Below are 19265 nucleotides of genomic sequence, written 5' to 3'. Positions count from 1 at the left end.
AGGGTTTTTTCAGAGCAAACGCTCTGAAAAATCCCTCTCATTATATAATCCGTTTAGTCTGACTCACCGTCTCACAGCAGCAGCTCCTACTTACTCCCCCTCCCTGTAATCACTGTGACAACTGGCCCCGCCCCTTCCTTCTCCAGGCCAGAACCACATGGCTGTGACACTCATCTAACTGTAAGTATATGTGTATATATATATATATATATATATATATAATGTGTATATATGTATGTAATATATATATATATATATTTGGGCTACTGAAAGTTAGGGGAGGTGGGGGTTAATTTAGGGGCAGTTATGGTTAGTGGGGTGTTTAGGGTTAATTTAGGGGCAGTTATGGTTAATTGGGTGTTTAGGGTTAATTTAGGGGCAGTTATGTTAATAGGGTGTTTAGGGTTAATTTAGGAGCAGCTATGGTTAATGGGGTGTTTGGGGTTAATTTGAGGCAGTTGTGGTTAATGGTGTGTTTAGGGTTAATTTAGGGGATGCTGTGGTTGATGGGGTCTTTAGGGTTAATTTAGGGGATGCTGTGGTTAAGGGGGTGTTAAGGGTTAATTTAGGGGCAGTTATGGTTAATGGGGAGTTTAGGGTTAATTTAGGGGAATCTAAATCCTGGGGGTATAAGGCATATACATTATATAAGGCATATGTGGGGAGGGCAGTGTGGCATGTCTGGGGAGGACGGAGTGGTGTATCAGGGTGTATAAGGCATATCTGGGGGTAGAGTGGCATATCTGGGGGTAGAGAAGTGGCATGGCAGGGTGGCATGTCTGGGGAGGATGGAGTGGGGTATCAGGGGATATAAGGCGTATCAGGCACAGTGGCAGATGTGGGAGGCAGCGTGGAGTGGCAGATGTGGGAGGCAGCGTGGAGTGGCAGATGTGGGAGGCAGCGTGGAGTGGCATATGTGGGGAGGGCAGGGTGGCATGTCTGGGGAGGATGGAGTGGTGTTTCAGGGGGTATAAGGCGTATCAGGCACAGTGGCATGTGGGGGGTAGAGTGGAGTGGCAGATGTGGGAGGCAGCGTGGAGTGGCAGATGTGGGAGGCAGCGTGGAGTGGCAGATGTGGGAGGCAGCGTGGAGTGGCAGATGTGGGAGGCAGCGTGGAGTGGCATATGTGGGAGGCAGCGTGGAGTGGCAGATGTGGGAGGCAGCGTGGTGTGGTATATGTGGGAGGCAGCGTGGAGTGCTGTGGTAGGCAGCGTGGCATATGTGGGGGGGCAGCATGGCATGTCTGGGAGGCAGCGTAGCAAGCCTGGGCTCAAATGTGCATATATTGGGGGGCTGGTTGGGAAATAAAGACAAGAAATGTATTATCAAAGTTTTTTATTCTGCTGTTTGTATTTAACATCATTTGTTTAGTAAATTATTTTAAATAAATGAAAAATTTACATTCATTTTTTTTATCCGATTAATCGATTAATCGAAAAAATAATCGGCCAACTAATCGATTATTAAAATAATCGTTAGTTGCAGCCCTAGTTGTAAATGTTTTACATTTACTGTAGTATACTAGATTTCTAACATTAATAGTGAACAAAGTATCTATAAAATATTCACAAAAATGAATAATTTTGGTAAACAGACAACCCAGGGTATTTTCCTAGGAGCATCTGGACACTTGCCACAGATTTCTGCCAAAAATGTAACTTAGTATTGATTCTGTCCGCCTCTTTCACAAATATTTGTGTGTTCCTTAGGGTTCCTTGCAGTTTAGTGCGGAGAAATACACCAAAATGTATTTACATGCATCCCAATATTACAGAAATACCACATATGCATACACTTTTTGTGTTATTTGTGCTATACAGCCACAATGTCACATACTGGGTCCATAGAGATGACTAACGACCCAGAGCGCCCGATGATATTGCAGGAGTCACTGTGCAAGAGCGGAGACACAGGAACAGATGCTGAGTAACCACACTTCCCTGTGTGTTGGGCCATCAGGATTGTGTGGCCGCATACCAGGAGGTATTCAGTACAGATAACAAGATATAGAGATATCTGGAGCTAAGAACAGAAAGGGCAGGACAGAGCTAGGGGAGTAGAAGCAGGTTGTAGAATGAGGAATACAGGTTGCAGGGACAAGCTACACACAAATACAGGACTCGCCTAGGGCTATATGATAACAATTGGAGATTTAGTCACATCTTATGGCCATAGTATGCTTAGCCCGCCACTACGCCAAGGTACTCCAATATTCGGTGGGTCTTAACACTAAACCCTGCCTACTGAAGTACTAATAAACTGAAACTAAACATTGAATGCAAACACGGAACGGAGAAGGACATACCTTTAGACTGCTGACTCAGACCAACATAACGGGTGGTGCAGACAAAGCTGAAGCAAAGAGCAGAACTAGAATCAAGGAATCAGAAGTACAGGATAGAGCATATGGAAATCCAGGAATGGATTACTGCAAAGGGGAACTCTAGCGAGACTGGGAGATATGCAGCTCCGCAGCCTGGATGCGGCGTGACACACAAATCATAACCAGCCCATCACAGGTATCAATGTGATTTTTTTTGTTGTTGCTGTGCTTACACCAATTAAGCCATAACATGACCACTGAGAGGTGAAGTGAATAACTTTGATAATCATGTTATCATGTCACCTGTCAGTGGGTGGGATATATTAAGCAGCAAGTGAACATTTCATCCTCAAAGTTTAATCCTCAAAGCGCTAAATATGGGCGTAAGGATCTGAGCAACTTTGAGAAGGGCCAAATTGTGATGGCTAGACGACGAGTCTCCAAGACTGCAGCTCTTGTGGGGTGTTCCCAGTCTGGAGCGGTCACTACTTATCAAAAGTGGTCCAAGGAAGGAAAAGCCGTGAACCGGCGACAGGGTCAAGGGCACCTAAGGCAGATTGATGCACATGGGGCGGGCGAAGTCTTGCCCCCTACTGTAGCTCAGATTGCTGAAAAAGGTAATGCTGGTTCAGGTGACAGAACACACAGTGCATAACATGGGGCTGTATAGCCGCAGACAAGTCAGGGTGCCCATGCTGACTCCTGTCCACTCCTGAAAGCACCTACAATGGGCAGGTGAGAATAAGAACTGGACTATGGAGCAATGGAAGAGAGTGGCCTGGTCTGATGAATCATGTTTTCTTTTACATCAAGTGGATAACTGGATGCTTGTGCGTTGCTTACCTGGAGAACACATGGCACCAGGATGCATCCACAGAGGCCTCACCTTGCAACTTAAGGGATCTGCTACTAATATCTTGGTGCCAGATACCACAGCGCACCTTCAGAGTTCTAGTGGAGTCCATGCCTCGACGAGTAAGGGCTGTTTTGGTGGCAAATGGTGACCTACACAGTATTAGACAGGTGATCTATTGTAATGCCCCAATGTTAATCCAGCCCTGTTTAGTAAGGGCAAAATTAAATCTAAAACTATTTTGCCATTTGTGCCTATAGAGTCAGGGCAGCCTGGAGGATTCAGTTGTTAATCTTTTCCCTGATATATGCGCAAATACAGGGTGTAGCCTCGACTGCTTTCACATCATTTATAGAACTTTACCTGTGACATTTTTGATGGAATATACTGCTTGAAGTGGTTATATACATCTGAGAACCTTTTTGACTGGAAGGTTATGAAGGGTCTAATATTAAACAGCCTGTCATATTTTGCATTACTTCTAGGGAGGCATTGGGCATTGTCAATTGTAAAAAGCTGTGAAGGCTTTTGTAGTGTACCCTGTTAATAATGCCCGGGAAAAACAGGGTTGCTAAAACGAGATGTGCTCGATTATAAGACAACCCTGATTATAAAACGAACCCCCAAATCTTAATATTAATTTAGGAAAAAAAGAAAAAGCCTGAATATAAGACGACCCTATAGGAAAAAAGTTTTGCCAGTAAATGTTAATTCATTTAAACTATTTTTTTAATAAAAGCTATGATTGAGAAAAATATTTTGGTTTTATTTCCTTCTATTTTCCAACCTTCCCCCCAGTTATGCACATCTGCCCCAGAAATGCCTTATACCCCCTATATGCCACTGTGCCCCATGATATGCCTTTTAACCCTCTAAATGCCACAGTGTCCCATGATATGCCTTTTAACCCTATATGCCACTGTGCCCCATGATATGCCTTTTAACCCTATATGCCACTCTGGCACTTAGAGGGTTAAAAGGCATATTATGGGGAAGAGTGGCATATAGGGAGGTTTAAGGCATTTCAGGAGGCAGAGTGGCGTATAGAGGGTTAAAAAGGCATTTTTGCCTTATGCCCCCCATTTAACACTCCCCCCGCCCCACTTACCGGTACTTCTGAGTCTCCTGTCATGTAGCTGGCAGCGGGGGTTGTCTGCGTGCATCGTGCAGACATTCCCTGGCTGTCAGAGATCAGAGTTCCCCGCCCCGGCGGGGAACTCTGATCTTTGACAGCCGGGGAATGTCTGCGCTGCTAGCCACGCCTCCTTCCGGCTGCAGCGTGAGTCTACACGCTGCCCCAGCTACATGACAGCTGCACACCGGGGACTCTGAAGTACTGGTAAGTGGGGCGGGGGGTTGAGACAGGAGGATCCAGATCCCCTGCAGCTGCGGGGGATCTGGATCTTAGTCGTCACATAGTCAAACTTTGAGGTCTGATTATAAGAAGACCCCGATTATAAGACGAGGGGTATTTTTCAGAGCATTTGCTCTGAAAAAAACCTCGTCTTATAATCGAGCAAATACGGTAATATTGAAGTAATATTGTATACTGGTTTGTTTTTTGTATAATACCTAATTTTGTTATCTCTATCTGTGAGGAACCACTGGACTTGAACCAATGACCCTGAGCATGACAGACTATGCACCCATTAGTCTCGCCACAGGAGGCTCTGTGGTTGTTGGGATTCCTGTCTTCCCCATGTCTCTGTCAAGTGTGTGTCAGGATCCGTGGCATGTTTAGGACCTATATAGCCAGGGTTGCTCCCAGGCCCCCTGGCTGGAATATTGAACTTCCTGGCCCTACTGTGAGTTTGCATGAGTGGTGTGTTTCCTGGTTTTGATCCGTGGCTTTAGACTTTCCCATCAGTCTGCCGCCGTCTCCCATTCCTGATTCTTGAGATGGGCTTAGACAGAAACCTAAAGCTTTTTCAGACTCCCTTTTGCAATCAAGTACTTCTATACTGACCTGTCGAATGCAGGGTTCTGAGCCTGAACCTGTCCCGACACAGAGACTACTATCAGATTTGGACCCGCAGTCATGACAGAATGGTCCAGCCACACTGGAGTCTGCAGGGAGAAACTCTGCACAGCACGAGAGTCCAGCAGCCACAAAAAAACGCTGTCAGGTCTGCCAAGAACCTAGGGCTACAGCTACATCCACTACCTGTGTTGGCACCTTTACAGCCACACATAAACTGGCCCAGAGGCCCTCTCTCCACAGATAAATGGGGCAGATGGAAAAAACAGAATATTTGCTTGTATTGTGGGGGGCAGAATCATTGTTAGTTTATGCCTCATCAGACCTCAAACGGTTTCCCCTAGTCTCAAGAAAGAGAAGAATGTCCAGCAAAGGATGCCATATCTCTCATACTTAAGCATCCCAGATATCCTCACAACAAACAAGAGCTTCCTGTGTAAAAAAGACTGTTAATACTTGTCAGGGACAAATCCTTACATTTGGTATCTTCTTAAGCACTGTACGCTGACCATGAGCTCTGATTTCTGTCTGCTTTTACCACAGGTATGACAAGGTGTGGTAGTAGCAGAACCAGACTCCATTTCAGAAGATGAAGACTCCTGGGCAGACTTAGTTGACTGCTCGATCCACAGACTGCTGTATGGTCCACTGTATTCTGTGGCGCAGCACTAACTTTTGTGACTTCTTCCCTAGTTCAGCCCCCTCACTTGTCTCTGGGCCTCATTGTGACCTCTAATGGTTTGGAAGGCAATCAAAGGGTTAAATTCAGGGTTGGAATGTGTGGCATGTTTGCAGCTACAATGTAACACAATGTTCTGTTTCTCTGGCTTCAGAAGAAAATGTGGGTAGTGGCCCTCCCGGAGTCTTTAATCCTGCTGTATCACAAAGCTCTAACTCTGTCCAGTAGCAGAATATAGTGGCACTGTGCTGTCCAAAGTTGGGACTGTCCTGTGCAAAGCAGGACAGTTGGCTGTATGGTATTATTCCTGCATTCTCTATGAACATAGCCATAACCATTCAAATCCACAAAATACTGGTGGTTGGATAGAAGCATTGATATTCCATTCTTGTGAATGAGAAATTCATCCTGGTCGTGAACTGGTTCTGATTTTAATGTGTTAGGTATTTTCATTCAAAGGAGAAGTGCAAGGAGAAAACATTCCTTGTTAATCGGATCCTAATTTAAAAAGGTCTAATATACCAGCAGCAAAGTTGCAAGAATTGTGACCAGAGTGTGCGCCTGAGTGATGCACATATGCAGTAGAGGCATTATGCAAAAAATGTATATAGTGCCTACCATAGGGTACTAAAATAAATGAGTTAACTTTGCAATTTTTTAAACAGGCACAAAATGTAAAAGCTGCGGGCACCAGTGCCCCCAAACAACTTGGAGAGAATATATGAGTTGTCTTATGACTGTTATCAGACAAGATTAAGTTAACCCTTAACTCAACTGACACCTCAGACAAAATATGTGATGCATGTAATTCAGAATAGTCCTCACAGATCACCTCTATGATTTTCTTTTTAAGAGGAGAAGTTGGGAAGGGACCACCAATTACAATCAAGAAATAGTGAGACATGTAAAATACCGTATTTGCTCGATTATAAGACGACCCTGATTATAAGACGACCCCCCAAAATCTGAATATTAACTTAGGAAAAAAAGAAAAAGCCTGAATATAAGACGACCCCAAAGGAAAAAAGTTTTACCAGTAAATGTTAATTCATGTAAACTATTTTTTTTAATAAAAGCTATGATTGAGAAAAAGATTTTTTGTATTTTCCAACCTGTCCCCCAGTTACGCACATCTGCCCCCAGGCTTGCCACTCCAATATGGCACTGTGGCCCATGATATGCCTTTTAACCCTCTATATGCCACTGTGCCCCATGGTATGCCTTTTGACCCCCTATGTGCCACTCTGCCTCCAGAAATGCCTTATACCCCTATATCCCATTCTGGCATTTAGGGGGTTAAAATGCATATTATGGGGCAGAGTGGCATATAGGGAGGTATAAGGCATTTCAGGAGGCAGAGTGGCATTAAGGGAGTTAAAAGGCATTGTATAGAGCACTCTGCCTCCAGAAATGCCTTATACCCCTATATGCCACTCTGCCATTTAGGGGGTTAAAAGGCATATTATGGGACAGAGTGGCATACAGGGAGGTATAAGGCATTTCAGGAGGCAGAGTGCTCTATTAAATGCCCCCTTAACGCCACTCCAGAAATGCCCTATGCCCCCATTTAACACACACACACCCTATACCCCCATTTAACTAACACACACACCCTATACCCCCATTTAACTAACACACACACACACTCTCTCTCTCTCTCTCTCTCTCTCTCTCTCTCTCTCTCATTAGAAGACGAGGGGTATTTTTCAGAGCATTTGCTCTGAAAAAAACCTCGTCTTATAATCGAGCAAATACGGTATATATTTACAGAGATAGAAATTCTATTTAACTCTCCAAAGTTAAAACAGATAAATCAATGGGATAAACCCAAAAAAGAGCTTTAGAATTTGAACCAAAAAATGTTATCCAGGATTAATTCCAAAAATTGGAAAACGGGCAATTACTGTATAGCTTTGGGGGGGGGAGGTAACGGGGAAGATGTCATTAACTACATAAAAGCAGGTGTTATGTGCACACTGGGGAAATTTTTTAAATGAATAATTCTTGAAGTTAAGGTATGTCTTTTTGAGGACTAATTGGCTAATTATTCAAATTAGAAGCGTGTACAAGAGGGTGGCAGCTGCAGTTTAATGTTGATAAATGTAAAAAAGTGTCTGGGTAAAAATTGTTAAAAGGGATTAGTATCAGAAAGAGGTAATGCCTCATTACAGATCTCATTCAGATGTCATCTAGCACAGTTCATAGCCCCGTCTCTTTGATATTCTGAGTTAAAAAAAAAGAGGGTAGTAAAATGCAGAGCAAATATTTTCAAGAAAGGATCTTATTCGATATCTGGCCAGCCTCCCATGCCAGGCCCAGTTCTTCAAAGAGATCCAGTCTGACTTGGGCCAGACAACTGAGGACAGGTCAGTGACATCACATAACATGACTTCAAAGTAGTAGTGTAGCAGCTTAAATTGTGTCCAGTCAGTCTCCAGTTAAGAGTGAGTGTGTGTGTGTACATATGCATATAGAGAGGCACAGAAGCATAACAGCGCTTTCCTGGTCAGACCTCATCTAGAGCAGTATACACGTCTGGAGACCCTTTTTGTAGAAATATATAGGTATCCTGAAGAGAATATGAGGTAGGGTACTAAATGCTTGCAGGACAAAATTGTACAAGTTAAAGTATTTCAACCTGAGCAGCTTTGAAGAGTCGAGAGAGAGGTGATGTGATAACACTTAACGTATATGTGTAAAAAAAGAGGAAATGTTAGGACCAGAGGTCATGTTGGTCTATTCACTTTGGTACAAGTACTTGCTAGTTGGCTAAGTTTGTGAGTTTGCAGAAACAAACTTGAACACACATTTAACAAAGTTTAATATTAAACCTAACAAGGGATCCGAGCACCCCCTTCTTCCCCTACCTTGTGAGTGATGTGGGGTAATTAAATCAAGTAGGGGGAATACTTTCTAAATATGCCTCCCATAGGGGTACCATGTTTCTTATTATGTTTAATATTGCTGGTGTTTGAAAATTTTAAGCATTTCAGGTGAGTCATTTGCATGTCCTTGTCAACAACTCACATTTTAGTAAGTGTGAATTGATTTAGACCCTACTAAAGGGTAGAAAGGACTTTTTATTTGCTGAGATGGTGCTAGATCAGTGAACAGAATTCTAGCATATGTAGGTGGTTTAATACAGCTATGTTAAATATAAGACTAGATCAATAACCAAGAAGGTGTGATTTTTTTACAGAAATTAAAAATAGGCAGGTGAGATGAGCCAAATGGTTCTTATCGACCACCAAGCTCTTTTTTTGTATTATATGTAAAAATTAGGGGAAAAGGGTACCAAAAGGTTGGTTTGTAAAGTGTGGTTCCAAAGATGAGACTATTGTTTTTAAACAAGTGAAACAAAGAATATTTGCTCGATTATTAGATGACCCTGATTATAAGACGACCCCCCAAAATCTGAATGTTAATTTATGAAAAAAAGAAAAAGCCTGAATATAAGAAGACCCTATAGGAAAAAAGTTTTACCAGTAAATGTTAATTTATGTAAACTACGTAAACAATTTTTTTTTAATAAAAGCTATGATTGAGAAAAATATTTTGTTTTTATTTCCTTTTTTTTCAACCTGCCCCCCCTCCCAGTTATACACATCTGCCCCCCGGCTTGCCACTCTGCCCCAGAAATACCTTATACCCCCTATATGCCACTGTGCCCCATGATATGGCTTTTAACACTCTAAATGCCACTGTGCCCCATGATATGCCTTTTGACCCCCTATGTGCCACTCTGCCTCCAGAAATGCCTTATACCCCTATATGCCACTCTGGCATTGTCACGATCCGTATGCGAGCTGGTAAGCGAAAGGTTCCTAATCGCAAAAAACACCAATCCACACAGGACAAAAATCCAGGCGAGGTACAATAGGGCACGAGCGGAGGCAGAGTCGAAAAACAAGCAAGGGTTAAAGGCAGGCAGCAAATTGTCAATGGTCGGTAAGTGAGAATAGGGTCTGGTACACAAAGGGTCAAAACACAGAGAACGCTTCAGTATAGGAATCTAACTTCAACTGATACTTCAGTTACTACTGACTGGGACTGAAGCGTCTAAATACGTTCAAATGGACGCCAAACTGATGTCAGCATTTGAAACGTGTTGCTATGGCAACGGTGGAGCGTGTCCTACGTTTCACTTGATTCTGCCGGCAGCTAGAGAGAGACGCGTCTCCCTGGCAACGGAGCGAGCGCCCCCTCCCTCCTGTTAACCTCCGGCTGCAGCTGCGTGGGAGTGTAGCTGGAGAGGCCCTGCTTGCTGCTGTGTCAGTAAGCCGGGAAGGAGCAGAGACGTCAGCGTGGGAACGATGGCGGGGGTAAGTACTTGATTTATGACAGGCATTTAGGGGGTTAAAAGGCATATTATGGGGCAGAGTGGCATATAGGGAGGTATAAGGCATTTCAGGAGGCAGAGTGGCATACAGAGGGTTAAAAGGCATTTCTGGAGGCAGAGTGGCATTAAGGGGGTTAAAAGGCATTTCACAGAGCACTCTGCCTCCAGAAATGCCTTATACCCCCCCATTTAACACTCCCTCTCCCTCCCTCCTCCAAACTTACCGGAGCTTCTGAGTCCCCGGTGCGTAGTCCGGGCAGCGTGTAGAGCTCTTTGCGTACACAACTTCCCGCTGCAGCCGGGAGGAGGTGCGGTTAGCAGTGGGGGTTGTCTGCGTCCATCGAGCAGACCTTCTCCGGCCGTCAGAGATCACTAAGCACCGGGGACTCAGACGTGCCGGTAAGTGGGGGGGGACAGGAGGATCCAGGTCCCCTGCATCGCTGCGGGGGATCTGGATCTTAGTCTCATAGTCAGACCTAGTTGAGGTCTGATCATAAGACGACCCCGATTATAAGACGAGGGGTATTTTTCAGAGCATTTGCCCCGGAAAAAAACCTTGTGTTATAATCGAGCAAATACGGTATATACGCCTCAATGTTGCTCTAGAAAAAAGCAAAACATTGCACTTCAACAAACCCTGCAACTTCCTATTACTACAGCTGAATTTTGTGTAGTTGCTTAAGATCACCACCAAATCACCTTCATGCCACCTCTAGATTACCTCAGAGTTACTTTGCAGTACACTTAGAAAATGCTGCACTTGTATAAATGCTGCGTAGCTAAAAGCAAAAACATTTTATATACTCACTCCATACTTTTATTGCCCGTAATGTAAAAAATCCCCTCTGCTGTCGTAAAATAAATATCCTTTCTTCAAGTCTTAGTGGGTGACCTCTTGTCCTTTGTAATGTTCTATTAATGAACAGGTCTTTAAAGAGCCCTTTGTGTGGGCACTATACATATTTATATAACATTATCACATCCCCTCCAAGATGTCGTTTCTCTAAAATGTACAAATATAACTTTTCTAGCCTTTTTTGATAACTAAAACTTCCATTCCCCTTATTAATTGTGTCTCCCTTTTCTGAACTTTCTCTGGTTCCATAGTGTATTTTTTAAGAAAAGGTGCCCAGAATTGAATTCCATATTCAAGATACAAAGTATCTGTTGTATTCATTAAAGATCTAGTTGTCACTGTGCATAAGGAAGTCCTAGACCATCAAGGTAGATTATGAATATTGATTTGTACTATTGATGATCATGATTTACATATTAGTTAACTTCTTCTCCAATTAAATTCCTATGAATATTTAGGGCAAAATGTCTAACATTAAACAAGGCTACTTGATGATTTGTGGAGATTTTAATGTGGCATTCAGTACAATTGTATTTCTCAGCAAAACACTATTCTGCCCATTACAAGCAACTTGAGTTAAAAGGTGCAGCAATTCAACGGTTAAACAATAAAATTGCATTTTTCACCGTTCATGACACCTACAAATAGTTGAATTATATTATGTAGTAGCTACTGTTTAAAAAAAAAAAGTACCCACAAAAGGGTCCAGGAACGTGGTAAACCAGTAACTTTAATACCAGGCACTTAGCAAGAGTATAATTTAAACAATTATGTTACAGAAATTTGACTGGAGACATCCCAATTGATGTGGTGTTGCAATCATGAGCTTGATACATACTGATCAGGCCGGCTTTATGAAGATGATACACGCAAAGTTTCTGATCTTCATGCAGAAGTACACGATAAAAGAATTCTGTCAACCTTGGAAGCTGAAAAGGCTTTTGACAGAGTAAACTGGTGCTTTCTGTCGGATGCCTTAGACGCTTTTGGCCTCTTTGGTAATATACTATATTACTGTGTGTATATATGTGTGTATATATGCTGCCTCCTTAAGAAATTATTTTTTTGTGAAGGGAATAATAATAAAATCCTGTTCATTTAAGATCACTTTATATGCAGATGATGTTCTGCTAATGCTACCTTCTTTTCCAGAGGTTTTATCTAAGATTTGTTTTGTAGAGAATTTTATATATTTTCAAACTAAATTAAACTTTAGATGACATTTCATTGAGAGTTCGGTTAGCAACAACTTTAATCCCTTTTGCTGGGCTGATTTTTTCGTTTTTTGTACCCTTTTGTGACCAAGGCTTTTTTACCATTTCTACGATGCCCATGTTTAACTGTAATGTTCTGCTTTCTCATTTACTGTACCCACTCAATATATATTGTTTTTTTTTTTCCAGGACGTCTTTTGATTTCATTATTTTGGATCATATCTTCTAATTTACTATAAATAAAATATAGTGAAAATGTTTTACAAGTTTTATGACACTTATTTGACACATATTTAGCTCATTTACAGAATCTAAATAAAACAAATTTTATAATTTATAACCTGCAAAATAATTATAATATTTGTCCTGAGTTTAGAAACACTCAATATTTTATTGAAAGTTATAGGGCAATAAGTACAAGTAGCGTTTTGCTAGGGACATCTTTGAAGCCGGCCAATTCAATTTATTCTCACGAAACTGTATATTTTTGAAAACCAGGCACCCCAAGGTATTTCAAATAATGATGTTTTAACACTTTCCATGCACAAATTCTACCACAGCTTTTGTTAAAGTTTGTGGTAGTACTACTAAGAAGGAACTTTTTTCCCTGATGGCAGAATTCAAAGTAGCTTAATTAGGGTTTTTTTCCCTTCTCTTGGATCAAGAATAGGAAGGTTAGGTAGACGGGTTGAACTTGATGGACTTAGGGCTTTTTTCAACCTTATGAACTGTTGAGCTTACTGGTTCCGCCGCGGTCCCACGTTGGTCGGCCGCGGGTGGGTGGCTCGCTCGCTATGACGCACGCGCACCCTCTCCGAGTGACGTACACGGAGGGGCCGAGAGCTGCCGCGGCGTGCCGGCAGTACTCGCAGAGTCATAAGCGAGGTGCTGCGGCACGCTTGCGACGCTCTACCTCTGTTGGTGGGTGCTAGACCCGCGGTACTCGCTGGTTTAGCACTTGTTTACATTTCTGTTTATTGCACCGACGCCGTTCTATGGCGATGGTCGCGAAGACGTCACGTCTTGGTCCTCCCATTGGTCCACAGTCCGTTTTCCCGCCCGTGTTCCTTATTTAAACTCACTCCTATGTTCACACAGTGCCCGTTCAAAGAGTCACTGTATGTTGCTCTGGGTGTTTGTTCTCTATACTATATTGTAGGGCTGCAACTAACGATTATTTTAATAATCGATTAGTTGGTCGATTATTTTTTCAATTAATCGATTAATCGGATAAAAATGCTATTTTTTATTTCTTTAAAATAATGTAATAAAAAACGTACAATTTACACTTTCATCTCTTTATTGCAATGGCCTCTCGCTATTCACCTTCTTATTTTACTGACATAATAATAAAAGCTACAAGAACCCAAACACAGTGTTTCTCAAACTAGGTTTTAATACAAAGTTATTAGTAAATATTAATTCATATGTTAACTATTTTTCATATTTAATAAAAACTGAGAAAAAAGCCTTGTTTAGATTTTCTTTTATTTACCAAACTGCCCCCAGTTATGCACATCTGACCCCCAGCTTGCCACTCTGCCCCATATATGCCTTATACCTTTTATATGCCAGAGATTCCACTGTGCCCCCGATATGCCTTATACTCCTTAAATGCCAGTGATTTCCAACTGAGCCCCCTGATATACCTTTTACCCCCAGATATGTCTTATGCCCCCCTGATATGCCTTATAACTTCCAATATGCCACTCGCCCCCTTTTATGCCTTATACCTCCCTATATGTCACTGTGCACCCTGATATGCCACTCCGCTCCCCATTAATGCCCTGCACCACCCTGAAATTCTCCCTGATTCACCACTCTGCCTCCCCCAGATATGCCACTCTGAAATTAATTATACCCCCCATACACCACTCTACCTCCCCTATACACCACTCTAACTCCCCCAGATATGCCATTCTGCCTCCCTGAAATTCATTATACCCCCCATACACCACTATAACTCACCCATACGCCACTCTGCCTCCTCCCCCTCCCATACACCACTCTGTCTCCTCCCCCTCCCATACACCACTCTGCCTTCTCCCCCCTCCCATACACCACTCTGCCTCCTCCCCCCTCCCATACACCACTCTGCCTCCTCCCCCTCCCATACACCACTCTGCCTCCTCCCCCTCCCAGGTACACATGAAGCCAGGAACAAGTCAGCATCAGGTACACAGGAAGCCAGGAACAAGTCAGGATCATGTACAGAGCAACACGGTCCTATTACTTCAATGTAAATGCACTGACTGAAGGGCAGAGCAGGATGAACTAGACAGGCTCAGTCCAGTCAAGGAGGCTCAGCTGATTGCACCGATTAGTGAACTAAAGCAAAAATATTGTGAGGAGAACTGGTGTGTCCCAAAAATAGTGTGTGCTAAATAAGTAAATCTCTTAAAAATACTTCCTTTTCGTTTTCTCACAGCTGCCGCCTTAAAAACACCTCTCTCCAGGTGTTGTATAGTATAGGTTCAATTTCAATAGGGGTGCTCATGTAAGAAAAACAAACAAAACAACAACAATAGTGTAGACTGTTCAGATGATATGGTGTTAATTATATTGCGTTAGTTGTACTCACAATAGTGCTGAAGATTTGCGTGTGTTTCTCATTCCTCTCTCATAGCAGGATTAAACGTCACTAAAGAGAGAGAGAGAGAAGGCACAAACAATAGTGTGATACTGTTTACAAAAGCTTGTGAATAAAGGTAGTAAATGGTTGCACTCACTGGATCCAATGCACATAAATTATGTGCAAGGTGCGCTCAGGGAGGGGGGGTAACCCCACGGTGTCCAGGATCTCTCCTCCAAATGTCATGGATGTTCAGGTCCGATCCCCCGAAAGCTGTGATACAGTGCAGAAATGTCTTCCATCCAGAAAACCACCCCCAGAGGATAAACAATTGCTGCTTATATTTGAAAATATAGATTTATTATGGGAATATCCCTTTAAAATAATATAAATTTTATGATATATAAAATATAAATCTGTAAAAGTCAAACGATTAAGTGAAATAAAGTCATTCCTCAACGGGTTTCGCCTTTAATGGCTTCCTCAGGAGGTAAAAGTACTTTGATCACTTCTTCCACTCTTTTTATGTTAATTCGTTGTATTTCCTTCCATATACGCTAGATGGCAGTATAACGTTATTTCCCAGAACACACAGAGGACTTGCAGTACGTCTCCACATGTACACTAGATAGCATTGTTACATTGTTCCACAATATGTGAGGACGTATTGGAGGCTGGATATGTGCTCTAGACTGGCGTCATTCTGTTTATACGTGTCTCCATAGAAACGCCACATTCTTTTGTAGATACCGGCTTCTCCTTCTCCGCAGGGCTGTCTCTTGTTGCAGAGATGTAGTCCTTTCTTAGTGGACGCGTTGCATCCGGTCCTATTGTCCTGCTGTGCAGTGAAGTGCAGATGTTAAGCAGTGACATTTGAAGACGGATTAACATGAAGGTGAGAAAATATTAAACGTGGATATACAGGCACCCTGGAACCAGGAACAGGTTTGTACCCCTATATCACAGTCCAGGAAAAAAAGAAAAATCCGAAAAGAATCAGAGGACAGAGAGGGAGAAGGAGACAGATACTATGCACTCTAGAAGGACAAACGGAACCATCAGGGATTGTAAATCATTCAGGCTGTGAACTAGATCGTAATGAAATAAAACTACTACAAAGGGGATTAAAATTTGCACCAGCTAAGGAGCCCAGTCAATTCGACCTCTTTATGGACACGCACAAGTATCTGAGGAAACTAACTGTGAAAAGATTTTTTGGAAAAACAGATCAACACAATCAGAAAGGAAAAGAGGAACCTAAGGTCGAAAAGGACGAATTTCAACATACCACATTAGGACCAAAATAGAAATTCTATCCACTCAATGAAAAAAGTGAATACATTGAAGTTTTCTCCAATTTGATTCTTAAAGATTTAGAAATTTTAGGAACCAAACAAAAATCATTTAATCTTACCATAGCAGAACAAAAATCACTTAAGGATCTTAAGAAGAAACATGATTTTGTAGTGAAGCCGGCAGATAAAGGGGGAGCTACGGTTATCCTCAGCCGCACATATTACATACAGGAAGCAATGATCATTCTAGGAGACACAAACACACAAAAAATTAGAAGGTAACCCAACCAAAAATTATAGCACCCTCTTACATACAAAACTACAAGAAGGTTTTAGGAAGGGGATTTTAACAAAACAAGAATTCCTATATTTAAAGGAAGAACATCCCAGAATTCCAGTTTTTTTATTTCTTACCCAAAATTCATAAGAACAGAACAACACCCCCTCGGTAGACCAATTATAAGTGGGATTAAATCCCTAACGTTACAGCACATCAGATTATGTGGACCACTTCCTACAAAAATACGTACCCAACAGTAAAAGATATTAAAGAAACTACACACCTACTCAGTTTATTAGATTCGATAGTGTGGTCAGAATGTTGGCTATGGGCCAAAGTGGATGTATCATCTTTATACACAGTAATAAGACATGAACAGGGAATTGAAGCAATTAAGAAAACACTAACAAGGGACATAGAAATTAACACAATACAGGATTTCATTTTGAAATGTATTGATTTCATTCTGAAATATAACTTTTTCTGGTTTGAACACCAGTTTTACCCTCAACTATGTGGGACAGCCATGGGTACCAGGTTCGCTACGAGTTACACAAACCTTTTCGTAGCCGAATGGGAAGCAGAACAGATATGGCACAACAATCCATTTGGACCTGGTATTGTGGAAGAGATATATCGGTGATGTGTAAATTATAGGGAGGGGAACACTGGATAAATTACATCAATTTATAGAATACATCAACCAGAACCAATACAACCTAAAATTTACTTCAAACATACAAAAGGAAAGTGTTGAATTCTTGGATGTGGAACTATTCACAGAAGGCAACAAGATATGCTCCAGAAATTATAAAAAACCTACCGATGCCAATGGTCTCATTGATTACACAAGCTGTCATCACCCAGCATGGTTCGATAACATCCCCATGGGACAGATGATGAGAATAAGGAGGAACTGTACACAGGACCGGGACTTTATTAAACACACCACAGATAGTAAATTTAGGGAGAAACACTATCCAATAGAGTTATTAGAGAGAAGTCAACAGAAAGTGGAACAAATGGACAGATGTTATCTACTAAAAGGAAAGCCCAAAAAAGATTTCTGTTTTTTTTATTCATGACGTAACATAATACCAAAGCTCACCACATTAAAAAGATATTGCGTAAACACTTGCATGTCCTGAACCTCAAATCATATACAAAAAAAACAAATAATTTGAAAAACATCTTTTCCCCCAGTGTCCTCCCAACAAAGAAAACAAATTAATTAAAATACTTTTCTGGGCAAGAAACCCATTGTTTTTTTTCCCATCCAGTAGGTGCAAGATGTGCACCTACCTACCAAGGAAAACGAATAGTTTTATCAGTAATAGGACAGGGACTACATGCGAAATTAAGAAATTCATCACCTGCACCACCAAATTTGTAATTTATTTATTACAATGTCCATGTGGTGCACAGTATGCGGGAAGAACTATCAGACCACTTAAAGAAAGAATTTTGGATCATCTTGGGAACATTAGCAATTAAACATAGTGTCCCGCGACACTGAAATTCATTTGTAATTTCTCAATTAATCGATTTTTAATCATGGGAATAGGCATTGTACCCCCAAATTGGAAAGGAGGGAATAGCACAGAAAACATTTCAAGGAAGAAAAAAAGTGGATTTTTAAATTAGGAACATTTAAAAAAAGGAGGCTTGGGGGTTACAAACGCAGACGGGATGACGTGAGACGCTAGGTGGGCAGAGCGGCGAAAGTTCGCGGGCAAACGGAGGCTGCCGCTGTGGAAACGATAGCGTATACAGACGGCGGCTACAGATAATGTAGGAGTCCGACGAAAAAGTATGAAAGACAGACCCGTATCAACAGCTTGATGCTCAAATAATCGGGTGAAATTCCCGTATTCTTATATTCATATACCCCCCCCCCGAACAAGAGAGAAAAAAAAAAAAAAGAGAAAAACTGACTGAACCTACCTGCAGGACGCTGTGGAGAGGTGACTGGGGAGATCCTGATTCTGCCGTGTGGAGCGAGAGATACGGGACGACCGGCTTGCCAGATTTTACCGGTGAGGTCACTGTACGGTTACCTGCTACTGTGAATGAGATGACTCTTCCTGTAGGGAGGGGGATAGCCAGACATCAATTTGTCAATGCTGTTTGAGTAATGACTAATGAAGTGAATTACAGAACCTAAACGGACTATACGTTTGCAGTCCTAATACGGGGACAAAAAAAAATAAAAAAATAAAAGAGGCTCCGTGTAAATGTTTTAAAGGCGGCTTATGGAAGGAGAAATACAGGAGAAAAACAGCTAAGCTATTTCCTTTAGGAGACTCAAAAAGGAAAAGAAAAGAAAGGACAAAGAATAAGGTAGTTGGGAAGGAGAAAAAAAATGAAGCATAGATATTAAAGCATCATACTAATATCCACGCTGGATACAGATATAAAACTGAATGATTACACATTATATGCTGATGTGTTAACGTTCCCAAATATATAAAATCCTTTAAACTAAAGAAATAGAAGAGTAAAAAAAAAGATGAATAGTAAGCAAGAAATGAAGGGAGAGAAGAAGAGGAGTGAAAAAAAAAAGAAAAAATTGTCTCAAAGGAAAGCAGCAGAGGAAAAAAGAAAAGAAAGAAAGAATGAGCAAGAAAATAAGAAGGAAAAAAAGTTGGTTGCACTCTTCTCACCAGCTCTCCAAAAGAAAAAAACACTGGATCAGACCTCTGATTAATTAGATCAGAGCTCCTTATTGTTAGCAGGAGAATCACTAGAAGAAACAGAAGAGATTATTATTAAAGAGAACATAACGAAAACAAACACAAAACAAGAGGGAATAATTACTCAGGAATATCTGCAGTCATGTATTCAAACTTGTGTGGAGCATCAACTCAAGCAAATAA

At 41.6% G+C, this 19265-nt stretch overlaps 1 protein-coding gene and 1 long non-coding RNA gene across 2 annotated transcripts in view; one reads left to right on the top strand and one right to left on the bottom strand.

Annotated features, from left to right (window-relative positions):
* Positions 1-19265, top strand: part of FRMPD3 (FERM and PDZ domain containing 3) — a 212831-nt gene that overhangs the window by 80254 nt on the left and 113312 nt on the right. The gene's annotated exons all lie outside the window — the stretch shown is intronic.
* On the bottom strand, positions 15367-17036 carry LOC128503580 (uncharacterized). The gene is made up of 3 exons (XR_008355262.1): positions 16895-17036; positions 16229-16355; positions 15367-15652 (listed from the first exon to the last, which is right to left on the bottom strand). It is a non-coding gene; the product is annotated as an uncharacterized LOC128503580 (long non-coding RNA).

This window comes from Spea bombifrons, chromosome 8 (assembly GCF_027358695.1).
Source record: "Spea bombifrons isolate aSpeBom1 chromosome 8, aSpeBom1.2.pri, whole genome shotgun sequence".
In the NCBI taxonomy this organism is placed as follows: domain Eukaryota; kingdom Metazoa; phylum Chordata; class Amphibia; order Anura; family Pelobatidae; genus Spea; species Spea bombifrons.
This window is presented reverse-complemented; position numbering and strand designations above follow the sequence as displayed.